The following is a 785-nucleotide window of genomic DNA, read 5'->3' on the forward strand; positions in this document are numbered from 1 at the left end:
AATATTCACTTAATTTCATCAAAATCTTGTCCCAAAACTTCCAAAACATCAAAATTAAGTAAAATTGGCTAAATTGACTTACCTATTTAACTTTCAAGCCTTGAAATCCCAATTTTCCCCTTTTTCCTTCTTTCTTTTTTTCCCCTACTCTCTATTTCGTTTCATCCTTTCTTTCTTTATCTATTCTTTTTCTTTTTATTCCTTTTACTTTATATATATTATAATATCTTAATAATAGCTATAATAAAATATTTATTTAATATCCAATATCTATTTTACATTTGTATACACATATATTATTACATTTATCTTTCTTTAATCTATTCATTATATAAATATATTTTACTTAATACTAATTTATAATTTAATAATATACTTATATAATAAGTAAATATACATGTATTTTATAATTGTATGTATATTAGTATTACACATGTCACCATATGCACCACACATTTGTCAAATTTTTATTTATTTTTCACATAAAAATCTTATAATATAATTATTTAATTAATAAATACCTTTTATAAATAATAAATATCTATTAATACTAAAATACAAGCATTACTAGTGTATGTATTTTTATTAATACACTTGTACCCAATCATTACCACACATTTGTCTTACTTTTATTTATTTTTGCCATACACTTGGCACTCTTTTGGCTTATTTACTTATTTATCCCTTTCAATTTTCTTTATTCTATAATTAAACTTTCACACTTCATTCAATTTAATCCTTTTATCCAATTATCCTTAATTTAAGCTAATTCACTTAATTAAACT

The sequence above is a fragment of the Gossypium hirsutum genome, chromosome A01 (genome assembly GCF_007990345.1).
Source record: "Gossypium hirsutum isolate 1008001.06 chromosome A01, Gossypium_hirsutum_v2.1, whole genome shotgun sequence".
In the NCBI taxonomy this organism is placed as follows: Eukaryota; Viridiplantae; Streptophyta; class Magnoliopsida; order Malvales; family Malvaceae; genus Gossypium; species Gossypium hirsutum.